General features: G+C 42.8%; 1 protein-coding gene across 1 annotated transcript in view; it reads left to right on the top strand.

Annotated features, from left to right (window-relative positions):
• LOC308195067 (uncharacterized protein) overlaps positions 1–19,489 on the top strand; it is a 1,623,621-nt gene that overhangs the window by 366,410 nt on the left and 1,237,722 nt on the right. The gene's annotated exons all lie outside the window — the stretch shown is intronic.

Here is a 19,489-nt window from a genome sequence, read left to right as displayed (position 1 = left end):
GAGTGGAGAGGGCAGGAAGAGGAGAGGAAAGGCCAAGGAGAAGAGTGGTCATCCACCAGACCATAAGAATCACAGAATCACAGAATCGAAGGGGTTGGAAGGGACCTCGAAAGATCATTGGGTCCAACCCCCCTGCCAAAGCAGGTTCCCTAGAGCAGGTTGTCCAGGTAGGCGTCCAGACGGGCCTTGAATATCTCCAGAGAGGGAGACTCCACAACCTCCCTGTGAAGCCTGTTCCAGTGCTCCGTCACCCTCACCGTGAAGAAGTTCTTTCGCATGTTGGTGCGGAACTTCCTGGGCTCCATTTTGTGGCCATTGCTCCTTGTCCTGTCCCCACAAACCACTAAGAAGAGGTTGGCCAAATCCCTCTGTCTCCCACACCTCAGGTATTTATACACATTGATAATATCCCCTCTCAGTCTTCTCTTCTCCAGGCTGAACAGACCCAGGTCTCTCAGCCTTTCCTCATAGGGAAGATGCTCCAGGCCCCGTATCATCTTTGTGGCCCTCCGCTGGACTCTTTCCAGGAGATCCCTGTCTTTTTTGTACCGGGGAGCCCAGAACTGGACACAGTACTCCAGGTGAGGCCTGACCAGGGCAGAGTAGAGGGGGAGGATCACCTCCCTTGACCTGCTGGCCATGCTCCTTTTAATGCCCGCCAGGATCCCATTGGCCCTCTTGGCCACCAGGGCACACTGCTGGCTCATGGCCAACCTGTCGTCCACCAGGACCCCCAGGTCCTTCTCCTCAGAGCTCCTCTCCAGCAGGTCGTCCCCCAGCCTGTACTGATACATGCGGTTGTTCCTTTCCAGGTGCAGGACTCTACACTTGCTCTTGTTAAACTTCATTTGGTTTCTTCCTGCCCATCTCTCCAGCCGGTCCAGGTCTTGCTGAGTGGTGGCACAACCTTCTGGCGTGTCAGCCACTCCTCCCAGCTTCGTGTCATCGGCATACTTGCTGAGGGCAGACACTATTCCCTCATCAAGGTCATCGATGAAGATGTTGAACAAAACCAGACCCAGCACCGACCCCTGGGGAATGCCGCTAGTCACAGGTCTCCAGCCGGACTCTGCGCCACCGATCACCACCCTCTGAGCCTGGTTTTTTCCTTCCCATCCCCTGTTTATTGCTCATCTCACCTGCAGTCCCAATTTTTCACATATAAAATGCATGTGGCAATCTCAACTGGCAGAAAACAAGGGCCAGAACATATCAAATTCATTGATTTACACTTGCTTTGCCAATGGTCCTCTCTTCCTCCTCCGTAGTGCAGTACAACTCACGTGGTCATAAAACAATGAATAACAATAATAGAAGTGCTCTGCACACATTCTAACTCGAATAATTGCTTTCTGTCTCTCTACATTCCCCCCAAAGTCTCACCAGACCGCAGCGACTCCCATTACTTACTTTGTTAACATGAAAAAACCCAAGCTCTTAAAGCAACACATCCCCAGGGACATTAGGAATGTATTTACACAGCAGAGACACCTTGGCAGCAAACGCCAGCATCCCCGTGGCTGCCTTCAGAGATACGGCAGGGAAACAATCGCAGCAAGGAAGGCTTCAGCACATTTGCCAGGTATGGACTGACTAGGAAAACCAGGAGGGCTTTCAGCTCTTGCTCTAAACATCCAGCTTGTGTTCTTTCACTGTGGTGCTGCAAACTCATGTGCTCCCAGAGTAGGGCCAGCTAGTTGTCTCAGGCACCACCAGTACAGGCTTTTCTGGCTAGCAACACCAGGCCAGCTGCCTTAGTCACCTAAATATCTACCTAGCTCACTGAAAGCATTTGTACCCTTTCTGCAAGTATATATTTAGTCCTTGTTGGTACGTTATTACTGCCTTCCTTTCCCATGTCAACACAGAGCAGTACACGTTTTCTAGGCACTGCTATAGGCATGCTCATTTTACTACAGAGCACCGAAACAAAATGCCGAAAGGGTCCGGACAGAGACGATGTTGGCAGCCCTGTTACACACCAAGTGCCTCACTGTACAGTTCCAGCCATTTATAGAGAAGTCAGATTTACAGAGAAGTGAGCTGGTTCACTGACCCTCAGCTGTTTGCTCAAGACCCTCCAAGATCATGAAGACAGAAGAGGTATCTGCAGCTCTAAAGGTCTAGGTTCATCCTTGGTCCTTCGCAGTTACTCAGTCATCCTCTAATCCTTTCTCACACAGACCTATCATGTGCTTCCTGGCCTAATCTCCCCCATAAAAGAAAGAAATCAGTAAAAGAGCCCTGGGAAACAGTAGAGAAGAGAAAGAGGTAAACGGTTAGAGATTTGAGGAGATAAGGTTGGAGAAGAAAAAGAGATTGGTAAGAAACGGTGCAAGGTAGACAAACCTGGGAAGGCCATGTATGGTTTTATACTGAAATGGAACAGGGACATAAAAGGTGGGTTGCCAAAAGCTCTGTGTACTGGTCTGCCTCTTCTGTTTATTTTAGTGATAACACTCGTACCAATATCAATGCTCAGGTCAGTGCTAAACAGTTGAGGAGCTCCCCACAGGGAGTGTGCAACATAGATTAAAGTTAGCATGCAGAACTGGAGGAAAAGGGACTCAGGAAAAGAAAAAGACGAGGGAGAATAGGATCCTGCTGTGCTGGAAGACGTGCTCCTTTGTGATTATACACGCTCAGCAAAGTGCTGTTAGCTTTTCTCTCGGTCCTTGAGAGAGGGAAAGTCCATACCTATGCAACCATGACAACAGCACACAAATACAGATTATCTGCACAGTAAAATATGCACTTTAAGAGACCAACACAAGGCCAAAAAAAAAAAAAAAAAACAAAAACCCAATCTACAAGGTTTACAGCATGAAACTATGAAACTCTTCAGTCACTGGACCACTAGTATGAAGCTGGCCACCACTATAGACTCAGAAAAACTTCAGAGGTTAGTTCACATTTATTGGAAACATCTAACCACTTTTGGTATGTCTAAAAAAGCAAGCAAACAACAACAGTAACACTAAGCTGTAATTTCTCTCTAAACTTCAAAACTATTGATGTTTTTAGTATTGTCATTATAGCTTCAGTCTGGTGTAACCCTTAACATCTGAAATGGCTGCATTTATCCATTCATCACCATCTGCTGCCAGAAGAAGAGTGACAAATAACCAGTAATGTCACTCAGCTTCGTTTGAATGCTGTTGGAAAAACAAGAGCCACTGTTCCCAAGGTAGCCACACCACACCAACCATGTCCCTCCGGCTACAGAAGAACATCTGTGAAGCCTCAGCACAGCCTCCCAGTCCCAGCCCTGGCTTTTCCTTGGTGATTCACTGGCCGCTCAAGTCCAGCAGAACCCAGTGCATCGGGCTATTAAAAGGTTAGCTTTGTGTTAGGGAAAGGTCTGTAATATGGCCAAATATGCCTCAAAAAGGATTTCATCTAGGGCCCTGTGGGAACAGCTTTGATACTCTGTCTGTAATGAGTTATTATTGCGAATCTTAATATTGGTTTATCATCTAGAAGCTCCAGGCAAGATCAGGCCCCCATAAATTTTTGTGTAGCACGCTGAGAGAAAATCTCTGCTGCAGACCTCTCTGGTAGAAAGCCTGGCCCATTTCAGTGGAGCCAGGATATAATCCCAAGCCAAGAAGAAGGCAGAAAGCCACACAACACAGTAAGTCTCCAGGGGAGCTTGATGGAGAGTGCTGGACTCCAGATTCGCACTGTGATGCACCACTCGGCAGAGCACTTTTCCTCTCCAAGATGTAGCTGGTATGTCAACAGACTGATCCCTGCAATAGCAGCTTTGCAGAAGGGCAGCACTGGGCAATACAGGTAATTCTCCTGGGCAAAGAAACACGCAGGCAGGTAGCTAATGCCACCTGCCCCTGACAGCCTTTCACATCACAAGTCTTCTCAGCAGGGCAGCTCCACTACCACTGCACGTATTCCCCGTTACATCGGTTTGTGTGAAAGCTGACTGATCACACAACCTATTCAAAGCCTTGCGTGAGGGCTCTCAGGGCTTGGTGGTGAGGAAAAGAAACTTAATGCAATTTGCCTGCCATCAGCCACAGCTGAGCAGCAAGAGATACACCAAAGCTACTGATCCAGCCGTCTTAGGAGGGGAACAATCGATGGCCACTTTGGAAGCATAACATCCTGCTTCTGTACAACGTGGAGCCTGCATTTACTAGGCCATACATCGAGGCTGATGCATTGGCTTGTGTAACAGGATGATTATTTTAGCTACTGAACCTGTAACTTTTACAGCCAAAGACTCTACGTTCAAGCCCTGTTGTCTACAATCCACCACAGGGTGCCTTACATTATACTATCTCTGTACAGTAAGGGTTACCATGGCTTCCAGCATCTTATATTGCTACTTTTAAATATCACCATGTCAACTAAAACTCTACAAGGAGTTGCTGTGTTTCTCAAGGGATTGGAAGTTCATGCTTTATGGCAGTAATTACATCTTTTTTTTTTCTTCCTGCCACTGGTACAAAGTGAAATGCAAACCAGAAGCGGTGCCATGCACAAAACGGTGCTTGGGGTTTTTCAAGTCACTGTGATTCATTCTTGTGCCTTGTCATCCTTCCAGATTAAAAAAAAAAAAAAAAAGAGAAAAAAAAGAAAAAAAAAGTGACATACTTCTCTGTAAAGTATAGCTAGCACACAGTGATCATTTCTGACTATACTAAGGGCGGATTGTCGTTGCTATGACAATACAGTAAAAAAAAATGGAAGGGTGACTCCTGAGTCCATGTAAGCCATCCTCATTCATCCCCACATCACTTCACATTTGATGCAGAAGCTTACTCAAAAGGATCACTTCTTTTAAAGAAAGAGGAGGGCTGGAGGGATATACAGTGCATTACTTGCAAGACCAGGAGATTAAAGTTTGGGAGCTCAAGGAGGGATTTTCAAAACAGCTCAGCTTTGGTGTAACTCTGCTTTTAACACAGCAGCGATAAGACTCCCATTGTCTACAAAGTGCAAAATGCTACTATTTTCCTTGGTGAAAGAGGATCAGCAGCACGTGGTTTCAAAAACGCCCAGCAGTTCTGAAGTTGTTTGGTACCACCGAAACATGTTTTATCGCTTCATACATGTGTTTTAATCACAAAAGCTTGGAGTCTAACAGAATTGCCTGTCTTAAGAAGACAGGACACTGGCTGCTATATACGTATAATAAATAGCCTTTGACTGAGACCTAACGACCCTGAGTGGGGACTGTGGCAGTTTGCAGAAGCTTGTCCTCGTTTTTCCTCAGCCCATCTCCTGGCTAATGCCTGTTGCTGTGCTCCAGAAAAAAAAACGAAAAAAAAAAAACCACTGTATGGGAACAGATGTGATATACCTAAGGAGATGGCAAAGGACAAAACAGAGACAGGTTAAGTGAAAAGACTTGGAAACAAATGTCCCTATCCACTGTGTCTCTATAAAATCTTTCCTCTTGCTTTCCAACTTCCTGAACAAACTCTACCCAATGTTGAGTGTCTGGAAAAATACACGTATCTACAAAATGAAGGAAAAAAAATAAACCGGGAAAGAACAGCAGAGCACTGTGAAGAGCAAGTGATGTTGTGCTGTACCCAGCAGAAGGGATGGTGAAAGTTTTTAACGGCAATGTGGCAAAGAGAAGACAGAAAAAGGCTGGTGGACAAGAAATCTCATCAGAACAGAGGCAGTACAAGAGAGAGGCAGTTCTTTTAAGCCGATAATTTGGGGAGGGACCCCAGACAATAAGACCAGTTTGCATCTGCTGAAGGTACTCTCTTTGCTTACCACCATAGGCCCAACCATACCATCTACATTTGCTTTCTGGATGGCAAGCAAGCTGAAAGGAGAAATAGATTAAAGTGTCAAGGGATCACAGAAGCCCTCTAAGGGTACACGCTTCCCTTCCAAACTCAAAAATGCTGGCAGAGGTAGTGCCCACCTTGAAGCACAGCAGATACTGGCATGGCGGCGATGCTGGATATCAGTTCACAGTCACCTGTTCTTTACAGGCACTCAGGCCCACCCACACAGCTAGATTTGAAAGACCGTTGCCTAAGCAGACAGCTCTGAGGCTCTACAGCCACAAAACCACAGAGGCCATTACAGAGGGTGGTCCGTAAGCTTGGGTCAAGTGGTATCCACGATCTGTTGTTGCCCTAGAATTTACTTCCACGTACCACAAACTCCTAAAGCTAAGGTTTCCTTTTTTCTCTCTCCTGTTTTCCTCTTGCCATTTCTAACTGCATGATCAGCCCTTACTGTTTTTTATTTGTTTAAAATGAAATGAGCCTAAGGCTGTGCTTGGTTTCTGCATATTTTATTTGATCATGCTGTACTTCAAGTATTACATTCCTTCAGTGATGTCAGGTCTCAGCAGCTCTGCTGGAGCTCTAACACACAGAGAGGACAGATTCACTGCCTCATATATTTTCAAAGGATTTTTTCTCTTCATTCACTGAGAATTATGCAGGAAGCTCAGGCAGAACCTTCATATATTCTGCAGAGACCTTTAATTATAAGTTTCTAGGATGTATCCAGCTACTAGATTGTACCATTTGAGGATAAAGTAAGAGAACGTGGTGCCCCTTTGCCCTACCACTTACACATCACTTTGAGTCCTTAAATTAACATTGTGTGCCTGCTCTAAAGGAACACACGATCCTTAACCATGAGGTATGCATGCCCCTAGTCTCATCCATGCAGGTCTCTTGTTTGCACCCTACACACAGCCCTGCTTAGCTTTTCGCATCAAATTAATTAGGCCTCCTACTCATGTGATGTGGGATCCTTTTAGCTTGTCCCCAGTGGGAAGAAAGAAGTTAACCTCACATTGCACAAACTCGGTGAACAAATTTGAGAAATACGCTAGCCTGGCTTTGTCAGTAAAAGTCAGGAATCCTCATAAGGGTGTAGCTGCACTGATAAAAACATTTATACCAGTAGTGTTTCCCTAAGATATACTGTAGTATGCATAGTACAAGTATAGCTAAATTAGCTAGGCTGGTTTAGGCAATAGCTGGGATATTGCCAAAATATCCTATGACAAAACCAAGAGCTAGAAACACAAAAGAGGCAAAGTGACATGCCCAAGGTTTTAGAGCAGTTCAGTTGTAAAAGCAAGGCTAGACTTGAATTCTCAAAACTCATAATAGTGTCTGCCCATCACATATTGCCATCTCCTCGTTAGGACTCTGCCTCAGAAGTCAAAAACCTCCCTTTCCTGGTGTTCAGGGCTTTCCCAGTACGGTGTCCCAGCCGAGATGGGATTCTGACATGGGCAGAGGTCAGGAGCATCTTCCTCCCCTTCAGACAGCACGGGTAAGTTCAGGTAGTGCTTACAGACTGAACTGTCACAATAACAGATCACAAAAAGCATGTTCTGAATGAAGTTAATCTCAGGCTTTAGACACATTTATCTCCTTTCGAGCCCAACAGCCCTTACCTCTCACTCCGTAAAACAGACAGAGCTAAAGCCTATGGCAGTTGCCTTCACTTAATCACTAGATCATACAGCTTGTGAGGAGGAATGAGTCAACAAATCACAGGCATGGCCAGGGCCAAGAAACAAAAGTAGTTTTAAATGTCAAAGCAGACGTCTGATAAGCTCCTGGTGGCTGGGGTGAAGAAAGCTGCAGTTCAGGGAGGAGGGACACACACTACGCAGTTTTTTGGCAAGGCAACGGGACATTCAAAATACAGTCGAACTTGAGCAAGGATGCGAAGAGCAATTGGGGGGACAAAAAAAGTTTGGGGGACAAAGCCAAATAAACAGAACAAGAAAGTCTCTCCCTCACCTTTTCTAAGTTCCAGCCCCAGAGAGAAGCGGCTTCAGCCTTGGAGACAGCAGCAGCCACTTCAGCAGGCCGTGGAGGGGCTAATATTAAAGGTTAAGCCAAACTTTCAGGACCTCTTTGCAAAAGTGTGCAAACACAGTTAGAACTGATACCCACGCACTCTAAGTAACCAAAAGTCTTCAAATAATTCTGCAGGCCAAAGAGATGAGCTTAGGAAAGGCAAAACAGCAAGGAACTGTGGAAGGGACTTAAAACAAACAAAACAACAGAAGAAAATCCCCAAGCACTGCAGGATGCAGAAATGACATTATAAACCAATGTATTACAATTACCAATTAACAGTTAAGAGCACCAGCATCTAACTTCTTTCTGGAATAAACTCAATGCACATGCTAGATGCAGATGTATTGAGTTCATTCAAGCATATCTTCCTTCGCATCAAAACCAAATCTATACCTGTATTTCAGTTTACCTGGTGGCATCAGTCGAAGAGCAAAGAGCTTTGTTTACTCTAATCATCTGAAACTCCGCAGGAGGCTAGAGCTGCCTAGTAAGCTGAGTCTCACATTTTAGAGACTGTGGAGCTTTTTCCTTATGAAAATTTTGGCTTCAGAATTAGTACAAATCTTACACTTTGCACACAGCAGGGCAGGAACAGTCAGTATTTTCTCCTACCACCAGGATAAATTCCTTGTAATGCTTGCAAACTAGTAACACTACTGAAACCATCCCATCCACTGCTATTGTTGAATTTCCAGCTTAATAAAGGGAGAGGAGGTTTAACACCAGCTCAGGGCTCCCAGATTTCGCTAGAAATAGCAGCTATATGGCTATATGGTGTTCTCTCTAATGTAAAGGAGAGGAGCACTCAGCTGTTTCATGTCATGCTTGACAGTAGCTGTCAAACAGTACGATTGGGTGAAGCAATCAGAGGCAGTGCTCTAGCTACATCATAGCCTTTGCTGTTTCTAACATCACCTGGTATCAAAAAGGGGTCTGGAAGCAAGCTTAACTTGTTTATATTGCAAGATAACCTGAGAGAAGGTAAAAAGTCGTAGAAAATAGAGTTTGGTTAGTTCTGCTACATACTGAACTGTTTATTCCAAGTAGCATATCCATAAATATGATTTCAGTGGAAGGTTTGATGAGCTGTGTTATTTAGGTAACTCTAGGCAAATAGAGAACTGCTAGAGGCACCCGGTTCCCTAAGGCCTGTATTCATTTGTGTTTATTTTGTGAGTGTGTTTGAGTTTTGTTTGTTGAGTTGAAATGACCTGAAATTAATGTCTGTTTTACATTATTGGAAAACTTCATTCTGTATTCCAAGAGGAAGTACTGCTGATTTGGGGATGAGACTCTGCATCTTCAAGGCATAATAAAATGTTGACCTGTAGCCTTTGAGAACGGAGCACACCTACAGAAGTAGCATTCACATTGTCCCCTTGCATACTCACACACACACACTTAGCTAACAGCTCCGCCAAGAAGCTTCCTACATGCTCACAACCACATAAAATAAGTGTTTTTCTTCCATGAAACACTTCTAATTCATTAATTTGACCGATTTTGTTTCATGTGGTTTATTCATTTCATTCCTACCACTTCATTTTTTGGGTGAGTTTCCCCCAAAAGTAAAGCATTAGCAGCTTCCTCAGGAATGGGAAATTTCATCTGCTATTGCACAGGTTCCCAAACCCTACTGCTCAAAGCCTAGCAGTGGTATTTTTATTAAGAAAAACAAAACTCAATTGGAAAGTTAGCCATTTCATTAACAGAAATTAGAACACCATGATTTTGGCAGCATTAGAACAGAACTGTGGCTAAAAAGCTTATCTCTATAAAGAAGTGCAGGAATGTTATGGAATTACATTGTTGCCATTACAGAGTTGAATTTCACACTATGTTGGCTGCAGCATCAAGAGATTAACTATTTTCTCATTTTATGTATTTTATGGAGACTCAAGCTGCACCTCTTAGGGGTTTTACAAGGAAATACAAGAAACATTTATTTCCAGTTTATTAGAAAATGTGAATAAATTTAATTGTAACAATAAGTGCAACTGGAAATAATGGTTGGTAAGAACTGGACATGACTAAAATTCTGGATGAGAAGTAAAATTTAAATTCTTTTTGATACCTGAGCTAGAACTACATTGCAGTGTGTGATATGCAGCACGAGAACTGAAAACAATACTGAAAACTATGTGGAAGAAACTAACGGGAGAATGACCGTAAGAACAGAGGGAGGATAAAAACAACTTTCCAGGAGGCAGATGACGTTCACATGCAGTACACCACTCATTATTTTTCTTCATGCTGTCCCACGCACATGTGAATAATGCACCCAGAAATGACTACAACAGAAACTCAAGATTAGAAACACATCCTGTCACCTTCCTCTGTTTGAGAACCATAATATCCAGAAATCATGGCACAGTTTTGTCTTTTTTTTTTTTTCCCTGACATCTTGTTATATTCTGCATTTGAGACATCAAAGGGCCATCTCGTCACATCTAAAGTTGGGTTGCTCCACTAGTGGATGAACAACGTAAACCCCTGAGCTCCTTCTGAACTTAGCCTCATCTCTTGAAATTCTTTTGGGCATCCAAAATTATCTGATGGATTTAGATCTCTAACTTTCCCTTGGCTTCAGCTGTAGCCATTCAGAGATACTGAAATCCAATTCTAATGCAAATCTACTTTATCTGAGGGCAGTTAAAGCAACTCATTTCTTTGATTGTAGCTTTTAACGCTCTAGAGATGTCATGCTTGTATGCACTTGCGAGGTGCACTTTAGTGTACCTAGCTCAGGGATGATGTGTAAAAACATCATCAGTATGGAAATAATTATTACTTATGAATTAAGATTAAATGATTTTGACTTCAGGGAAAAAAATAATGACCATAATAGAAAACCTGGTTACAAATGCTGTGATGTAACTACAATCTCTGAAGGACAATGTCCCTTCCTAGAGTAATTACTCCCCACTCTCATCTGGAGGGAAAAATAATTGATTTATGGTACATGATTAATAGGGTTCTACTATATATGCTATTTCATACTGTGAATATTTAGCAAACCTTTATGATGACTTTGTGCTCAGCAGGGAAATTCTCTTTGCACATCCATGCAAAAACAGCCCCCTTAGCTTATGAGACAAAGGCAAGGTGTCAGGTAAAGCAAAGGAGATACTAGTAGTTTTTATGGTAGAAAAACAATTCTCTCCGCTATTATACTTGATTTTTTAATTAAGATTTGAAATTCCTCATTGGAAACCACTGCCACCAGTAATCCTTTTAATTAACCAGTATCCAGAATCCCATAATTTCTGTGTTCTGCACATTAAACCAACTGAGCACTTGCGTGTTGTGTTTCTTTAACATTTTCACTTTCTGGGCTGGTGCTTCAGAAGAATTAGCACTTGAGGAGCATTAACCTAAGGAAAGACAGACGATGCTTTAAGGTCAGTCTTCAAGCCAGAGCATGGAATGAATTTGGCATCCACTGTGTCAATGGAGGTCTGCGTTTATCTGTATGTAGGAGATGGATGTATGCTATTTTATTACTATATCTCATTACTGATTTTATTAGGATCATTTTGCAGGTTTTCAGAGGGGATGCTTTTTTTTTTTCTTTTTTCTTTTTTTTTTTTTTCCCAGTATTATTATTCAATGCCTTCTGGAAGCTGATAGGGGGAGCTATTATCACAAAATGTCAAATGCCAGTAATGCAGAGACATACCTTTCACTGCAGTACAGTGGAAGTAGATTCAACAAATTTGGTGCCCAGTCAGTACTGGGAAATGCTGAAAGCAGTTGCAGGGAAGGCAATTGTGAGACTGGTGTGATGAGAGAGACATTTTTCAGTGAAGTGGAACAGGCTGAAGTGATGCTCAGAAACCCTGAGAAGTATTACATCTAATTAGTGTGGCTGTGCAAATGATGTAACAAGGCATTTGAGAATGAAACTGAATAGCAGTTGGATAAAAGATTAATAATCAGTATGTCTGACATCTATCAGATGCCCAAGAGAGGAAAGGTCCAGATATAGTAATCCACACTGAAATAAGATGGTGCAGATAGATACTGGAATAGTCAGTTAGAGGGAGTAGATGAGCAGCTGCAGAGTGGAAAGCTGAGAACAGATGAAGTCCTTACATGTGCATTTCGCTTTGGACCACGCTTCTGGTGGCTTGGAAAGCCAGCTGCCACTTTGGCATCAGTGTTTTTTCCACTGCCTTGAGTATGATCTCTTACTTACCCAGAGTAGTATTTCCATCTTGAGTGCTAAATATAGGAAATTCCCTTTTCTCCTTGTCCTCCTCCAATATATTGACATTATTGTGTTGAGATGGTATTAGAAACACAGAGGGAATTTTTCACTTTCAGAATTATGGTTTCAGATTGTCTGCAAACTTGGGAGGAAATAATAGACTTATTTGCATGTTGATTATTACTTTTTTTTTTTGAAAAAGTGAAATAGAAACATAATATAAGAGAAATAGATAATCCCATAACTCATGAAGCTGTGACTATATGCACCAAACTTGGGCCTGACCACTGGGATGTAAGCATGTCTCAGGATTCAAGTTTAATGTGTTATTTTATGGCTATTATTTTTACAGTTAAAGTAAGGGATAAAGGATGAACTTTGCATATAGGTCCGCTCAACAAGAAAAGTGTAAACTGCTGCTTTGCCAGAAACTTCAAAGCGACAAGGGCATCAGCCTTCACTCACTAGCCACAGGAAATGGCCAAAAATTCAAACAAAATCATCCCATTGCTCTGCCAAGACCATGAGTCCAAACGGATCATAAGTTATTTGGTGAGGGAGGGAATACCTCTATTAATATTAAAGAAATTACGCTAACAACTCAGTTAGAATTTGCCCAATGGGCAATGACCAGACCTAGCTACAGTGATTAAAGGACCTCATTCATATCTAATGATCACAGAGAGTAATAATCTCATTGTAAGAGGCAATCAGACACTTGTTCGCTCTTATCTTTTCTCCACATGTGTAGTTACTAAGAAAGGATCTGCCTTTGATCATTTTTCCTGCGTTGCCCTTTAAGTCATTTCATTAAAGGGCCAGAGTTTCCTGGATTAATGGTCATTTGTCATTTCCCCAAATCAATTTTGCCTCTAGTCCGTTGAGACTTCACAAACATTTCCGCAAATGTTTTTCAGAACTTCGGTAGTTACAATGGTTTCTTTCTGAAAGAGCACTGTATTTCAATAAAATATGTGCCATACTAAAAACACTTCCTTCATGGGGAAGACTTGCATTGTCTCAGGGTAGCACAGCTGTTCTGATTGTTAATAAAAGAAATTCACCCCTTCATATCAGTAAAGGGCTGAAATTCAGAGGCTGTGCTTTTCTTCAGCATTCGGAGTTACCTGGGAGACTGTATTAATGCCATCTTAATAATTGGACCCGACTCTTTTCAGCAGGGATATATTTTTTTATTATTTTTTTTTCTCAGACAGAAGGAACTTTTCATTTTTTCAAAAGCACAAAATCGGGGCGGGGGAGTTCAACTGCTCCATTCCCATCCTATGCCAAGACCGCTCCCCTTTCAACTCCAGCACGTTTACTAAGAGGTACAACAAATTTAACATAACTTCACAGAGAGATCTCATACCACTTTAAACCAAACAATACATCTTCATCCACCAAATGTAATTTATCCCACTTTTACAGTGGTGGTATAGAGATAAAGAGACACTAAGCATTCACTAATTGTGTTTTACTTGTTGGGCACCTACCACAAGACACATGTGGCCAGATTTTCAGAGTGCTTTTGAGGCCGGTAACTCCGGCACGTAGATTTGCAAAGCTGTTAGTGTGTTAGTCATTAGGGTAACACCAGAGACCCCTCTGAGGCTCTCTAAATATCAATGCCAAAGTTGTTAGATCGTGAGTGGTACCAGCTAAGAGCCTGAGCAGGCCTTTTTACCTCAGCAAGTGAAGTCCAGGCCTAAACATGTGACCAGCTGGGCCTTCCCCGACATGAGGCCTGGGCAGGTGCCATATTTCTCATCTCTGCTGATCAAGTGGCTGCTCTGTAGTTTGGTTTGGGCAGGTGAGAAGACACATGAGCTTGGATATCAGGACAGACAGTTCCTGTTAACGGCAGGGCAAGAGCACACATGCTGCTGCTAGCAAGCAGTAGTAGGACATGACAAGTTGCCCACCCCTGACATCCCTCTTTAGTTAAGTCCATGCTAGAGCTGAACCTATATACTCATCACATTCATGGGGATTGACCATATTGAAAACTGGGGCTGTCAGGGTTTGCTCGTGGTCAGTCACAGCACTGTGCAAGCCACAATACCACATTCTGGTCATCTCATTAGATACCTTCATCAAGCACAATTGCAATTTGTAAATGTGATCGTGTTGCTTTTATTATTTTTGTTTTTAAAATAATAATTCACCTAAGTGACTCCCATCCAATTGACAGGCATATACAGGTCACGCTTCGTTCAATTCAGGTGTTTCAGTTCAATCAGCACTCAATTCTTTTCAATGAAACCTTCCAGAAGTAGGCTGGCCAGGACCCATGAGATGCAATTGTAATAATAAATGCCAGTCTTTTTGAAGTAGGTCTGAAATGCCTGACTGGCAAGACAGAAGGCAGCAGAGAGCTGAGGAATCGAATCTCATAAGAGTGCTTCTTAAACCCAAAGTGATGTGGCTACCAAGCATCTCAGTGAAACAATAAATACTATTTCACACAGATCCAGAGAAACAAGGGATCCAAGGAAATGTTTCTCCAAGCTGAATGGGCATTTCCCAGGACTTGTTGATTTTATGACCTCATCTGTGCCCTTAGCTGTCAGCAAAACAGTGCTGAAAGCTCCCCATTTAAAGCAGGCCATAGCAAACAGAGATTTACCGTCTGTCCAAAGCTTGTATAAATTTACTGTGGGCAAAAGCTCAACAAAAGCTTATAAAAGAGGTACCTGTGGCTTCCAAATTAAGCTCATTTTCTCTAATTAGCCTCCTTTTTCACAGTTTTCCTTTTTCCTCCACTCTTAAAAAAAAAAAAAAAAGCTGCAATACCGTGAATGCCATAAAATTCATCTGCTTTTACTGAGCAGAGACTTGACACTTTAAAATTTTGCTGGAAGAGAAGTACAAACTTCTAGCTCTATTGCAAAGCAGACAAGGGAAAACAGGCACTCTGGTTGACTTGGATGTAGCGGTCAGAAATCTTATACGTTTGCCTGTTACTAATTTCCATCTGGTTATATTCCAAAAGAATCTGTCCTCTCCTTGGACATTAATTCCCATCATAATTGTTCATTGTTTGTAGGCCAGTTTCTGTGTTACCCCTTTCCACTGACAGACCAAAATTCATTTAATCTGATAGAAGTCTTACTGAAAGCAACCAGTACAGAACATGTTTATGGCAAATGCTGTCCTTGTCATTAGATTATCATTGCAAAGAAAAGGAGGCAGGCAATTTGTTCATTAACTTTAAGCAACTGCAAATAAAAGACTGGTTTCCTAGGACCAGTCTATAACAGAGGAGCTCTAAGCTCCTAAAATAATTATTTTAATAAGCAGCTTAGGAGGAGTTAATGGCTCTAGGAACTAGAAATGGGCTACAAAGCAAAGAATGAGGTGCTCTGTGAGCACCCTGAGTACCCTGTGCTGGGCTCACCCTGAAATCTTGTCTCTGTGAAAGCCCAGTTCATCTAGCCTAGCTTTAACCTCTCTCTGCAGCACTGGGAGAGGCATGTACAGAGAGCAAAAAAAAGAAAATCTACAGTTAAGTTTGGTGCTCCAGCTGGATTCATCTGGTCCCAAGAGCATCTTAGCTCTCCCAGCTGTCCATGACACAAGGCAAAGGATACCTTCTGCAACCTCCCATGGGAACAGAAAGCATAAATTGGCCAGAAAACCACAGCCCGTGACATGCAGCAGAGCTATCGCGTCCTCATTTTCAGCAGTTTCACATTTCAACCAGTTCTGCCTTGTATTGGGCACGTGCTATTTTTTGTCTCAGAAGAAAGGTGAATGCGGCCCATGGCACTGGGGTTTATTTGCATATCCCTTCCCAGCAGCAGCTCTGCTATCTGAAGAGCTAACTCTTCTTCCCCACCGAGGCAGCCACAGCTGCTCCCTGCTGTGGGTTACTCATCCATCTCCAGATCTACTGCTCATGTGAGTACTCCTGACATTTCTCAACCGAAGTCAGAACTGTAGTTAATAACTGCTCTTTGCTAACATTGGTTCTCTTGGTTGAAGCAGATCTGAGGAGATGGAGACTTCTGAATGGGAGAAGGCAGTGAGCAGGATGGACGGTGATCTCTGTGAAGCATCTGCAGTCCAAGGATGCTACCCAAACGTACCTTCATTTAACTTAAACTCATCTGTCTCCACAAGGCAGTGAAAAATCACTGTGCTTTCAAACAGTCCTGTACCCTGACTTAATTGCAAGAGAAGAAAAATAAGTCCAACCACCAGGACTGTTAGCTGAATCACTCACAACTTAGCCTGCAGGAATGAGGCTGGGTAGGCAGGGAGGCTCTTTCTGCTCCTAATACACATTGATCTATTCACTGCATGCTGAAAACCTTCAAGCTTTTATTCTGTACCAACAAACAGTGCAGTCATTTAGGTTGTACCAGATATTTACCCCCTCCCTATCTCTCCTCGCAGACATGAATACCATTATGAATGCAAATAAAGTACCTGTGAAAAACAAAGGGTCTCACAATCAGTGAAATGCAAACTGGGTTTAATAGAGCAGGCCTGGAAAATCTTCAGTAACGAGTTCTCCATAAATGTATCATACGGAGGCAACGTGCATGTAATACAAGATTTTGAGTTGGCTCGTTTGTTTGTTTTAGCAAAGAGAGTTATTATCAGACTACTTTGAAATGTTTACACTGAAGATGAGGTTTTCTCTCTATTTATTTGTTGTCTGCAAAATATGTTCCATCTTTTCACACAAGGATCTTGATTTGTACCTGCATCCAAAGCTAATGATGCTGACCCAAAAATAATTCAGTAAACCTCTTTAAAAGGACAATAATAAATTCCTTCAAGATAAGGGGAGAAATTTAGGACTAATAAGCCAAAGAAATGATAGATCAGAGAGGATTTAAAAATCACCTAGTTGTTGCTCAGCCTAATTTAAATACAGGAAGAATATCACATTTCATCTTCATCTTCCATCTTCAAATTTAAGAGCTCCTTAAGTCCTCCTTTATACCTGAAGTGTCACTAGCACATACATTAATGCTGGCAAAATCCATTTACCGCAGGCAAGGTGTTCAAGTTCATCTCCTTGTTTTCCCCAATTGTGTTAATTTCTCTCAATGTTCTTTGTTTGTAGTAAAGAAACAAACAAGCACTTTGTGTTCATTAATCTGAAGTTCCTCCCCAGTCATTTATGTGCATTTTGGGACTGTGCTTATGAGCATTGCCAGCATTCAGCCTAACTGTGCTTTGAAATCCCCAGCTTATTTCGCCCTTTGGACATGGCTCCTCCATATCTCACTGAAATAAAATGTAAAATAACCTGGCGTACCTAAACACATTTCCTAAAAGTACTCAAGTCTTCTGAAAAAAATGAAGCCATCCAAATTTTAAATAGTAATTAAAATTAAAAATAAACAAGGACTTTGTCAGAGACTCCCAGGCATTACTGTTCAAGGAAAGCCATACATCAAGGAAAGCCATACATCCTTTCCCATCTTCCCTCAGCCATAGAAAGAAACCCTGGGGGAGGTGACTCACCCTTTTGCAGCATCCTGATTTGTATCCTGATCTCTTCCCTAGGAAAAGAGCATCTTCTGCTTGTATCTGAGGAGGAGATACAGCAGGAATTTACCTTACAACTTGATTCTTTGGGATCTGACAGGGCACATGCTGTAAAGAGTGGGCCTCCTCCCTCTGCTTGGGCACCAAGTCTCATGAAACCAAGATCCTAAGGCATCTGCCACCTCAACCAACTGCACCTAAAATTGGCCCATTCAGTCAGATATTCCTGAAGAAGGACAGGAGGGAGTCAATCACTTCATACCAACCTCATATCCTTAATGATATAGAAAAAAAAAAAAAGTCTTTCTCAGACTCCTATTCTTTACATTTCCTTTTTTCTTTTATTTCCTCCCCCCATATAGACATAGCCCTGTGACATGCAGCCATTCACACTCTTCAGAGAGGGGCCAGACAAGTCCATCCCAGCAGACATCCTAAGAAAAGCAGAGGAACCTTTAAAATTGTGTCAGTTCATCACCGAATCTCAACCTCCCCGACTAGAACTGTAGCTCCTTACAACAGCTGAAATACCGGAGTGAGTTCCTTACTGGTGTTAATTAGTTGCTCGCAGTTGATTTATACTTGCTGTCATCTGCTCCAGTCTAGCTGTATTTACAGTGCTGCGTAGAACATACCACTGGTAAAAAGCTTTGGATATTCCCTGCGGTAGCACAACCCTTCATCATTCAGCTATCGTATCTACAAGTACAAACCCCAGTGTTTCTGCACCAACACTCATAAGCACCCCATGACCATCCGTGGATTTCCAGCACCACTTTGGTCCTGTTTCAGGAGGTAGAGGGAGGGTGCTCAGGTCCTTCTGCTCTCTTCTCCCTGGTACCCCCTCATCTTTGCCCAAACTGACCTGGATCCTGCAGGGAGCTCAGCTCACCTTTCTTTGACTTTTCTTTCTTCAGAGGGGCAGCGACTGGGAAGCCAGAAATCAGACTTGAAAATGGGTCATTGCTCTACACCTTGAAAGGCCTGTAATGTGGGTTAAACCTGTTTTTAAAGCTCATGGTGGTTGTACTTCTGTATGGGTCAAAACCTACTTCAAGATGACTTCAAGAGTTTTCACCCATACCTCACACCGTGCTCCACTTTAAGGACAGACCTAACACTAAAGCCTTAGCTACATTCCATGTGCTGTTAGCTATGCCTTTAAGTCCCTATGGTTCAAAGCATCGGTGCACTCCCATCTATCATTTCTTCCCCTCATCTCCTCTTCCATCATAGACCACAGCTCTCTAAAACATTCATTTCTTGCTCAAGCCAGAGCCTAACTTTTCCCTTCCCCTCACTTTGCAAGCCTTGCTAGGACCCCTCTTGGTCACATGTATAGTCTCATGGGGACATATGTAGTGGATGGTGACATACCTGTACCTCTCCATGCTGACAGGCTTCTTCTCACAGAATCACAGAATGGCTGAGGTTGGAAGGGACCTCTGAAGACCATCCGGTCCAACCCTTCAGCCAAGCAGGATCACCTAGAGCACATTGTGCAGGATGGCATCCAGGTGGGGTTTGGATATCTCCAGAGAAGGAGACTCCACAACCTCTCCGGGCAGCCTGTCCCAGTGCTCTGTCCCCCTCACAGTAAAGAATTGCCCTCTCATATTGAGCCAGAACCTCCTGTGCTTCAGTTTGTGCCCATTGCCTCTTGTCCTGTCGCTGGGCACAACTGAAAAGCGACTGGTTTCTTGTGCCTGCTGGACGAGCCCCAGGCAGGTGGGAGAGCACAGAGGACACAGCTTGTTTGCCAAAACACTGACAGTAGAGGCCAATAAATTTAGTTCACCAGAGGAAGAAAAAAAATAACAAAAGGATCTTTTGCCACTTAATTGCTCTTTTCTTTCTTTCTTTCTTTTTTTTTTTTAACTGCCAATTTCCTGCTTCCTTCTCATTTTTTTTCCTTTTTCTTTCATCCAAGGCTGTTTTCTTCCTGCTG

The sequence above is a fragment of the Anser brachyrhynchus genome, assembly GCF_964034855.1.
Source record: "Anser brachyrhynchus genome assembly, chromosome: 4".
In the NCBI taxonomy this organism is placed as follows: domain Eukaryota; kingdom Metazoa; phylum Chordata; class Aves; order Anseriformes; family Anatidae; genus Anser; species Anser brachyrhynchus.
Note: the sequence above shows the minus strand (reverse complement) of the source record. Positions and strands in the feature narration are given on the sequence as shown.